The sequence below is a fragment of the Aedes aegypti genome, unplaced genomic scaffold (genome assembly GCF_002204515.2).
Source record: "Aedes aegypti strain LVP_AGWG unplaced genomic scaffold, AaegL5.0 Primary Assembly AGWG_AaegL5_hic_scaff_680_PBJ_arrow, whole genome shotgun sequence".
Lineage (NCBI taxonomy): Eukaryota > Metazoa > Arthropoda > Insecta > Diptera > Culicidae > Aedes > Aedes aegypti.
In genome coordinates, this window is record NW_018736363.1 from 24681 (window position 1) to 25660 (window position 980).

Consider the following 980-nt stretch of genomic DNA (forward strand, 5'->3'; position numbering starts at 1 on the left):
GACGATAACTATTTAATGTTTAACTTGTTAATTCGTTACTTGTAACAAAAAATGTTTTTAACAATCTTTCTTCAAATTTTGGCTAATTTCAGAAAGTTAGCCCGTTGTATGTGAAGTTGTTTTTTTATGTGATTTGGCACGCATTTGAGTTTTGGATGGGTCGCGCATCTGAATACTTTGGGAACCTAAGTACTACTTTAGTGAAGAATAATTAAGTTCTCTGGTTAGGCGCTAAGGCGGACGCTTTCACTCGCTTTTGTGCAGTTCTCGATTGTATGGAGGAGATCGTTTGCACCCGCCGCCCAACCGACCTACCGACCGATTGTGACTTACTAGAACTATAACTAGAGGCAAATTAATCATATGTGAATGTGACTTTGTTTTGCCTTCATGCATTGGCAGTTAGTCGTTATACGAGGAGGGAAGATCTGATTGAGGCCATACAGTTCAGTGCTATGGCAGGGCATCCGTGTCCCGTGCCTATAGAATGGGAATACCAGGAATGATTGTTGCTTAGTTCTGCTCCAGATGTCGCACAGACAAGAACTAACTGTGCGTTGCTTTGTACATGTGGCAAACTGAAGAACTAATTGTGAATTTCTCTGCCTTTCTTTATAGTGAACTCGTTAATGTGGAGTATCGGCATCGCTGCTTAAACGGAAAAAGGGTACTTAGTGCTTATATCGCTGCGATAGTGAAGTGAATGGAGAAATTTCAACAGTTGTGAAAGTAGTGATAGCAATTGAGAAGATTGCCAGAAGTTGAGCTAAAACATATTGGTGACAAATTGAATCTGCAGTATAGGTGAACTTCGTGGATTTACTACTCATAAGGTAGGTGTTGGAATTTTAATTATTATCTTAATACAATACTCGATTTGACATATTTGAAATTGACGAGGTTCTCTGAAATGCAATTTTTTGTCAATTGAACTGGAGAGAAACTTGGAAATAAATACGATATGTAGCATTTAATTCTGA

The 980-nt window shown here is 38.5% G+C and overlaps 1 long non-coding RNA gene across 1 annotated transcript; it reads left to right on the forward strand.

Moving 5' to 3' along the window:
• The first annotated feature begins 342 nt into the window (after window positions 1-342).
• LOC110681300 lies at window positions 343-765 on the forward strand. Its single transcript, XR_002503158.1, has 2 exons — window positions 343-552; window positions 619-765. It is a non-coding gene; the product is annotated as an uncharacterized LOC110681300 (long non-coding RNA).
• Window positions 766-980: the final 215 nt, after the last annotated feature.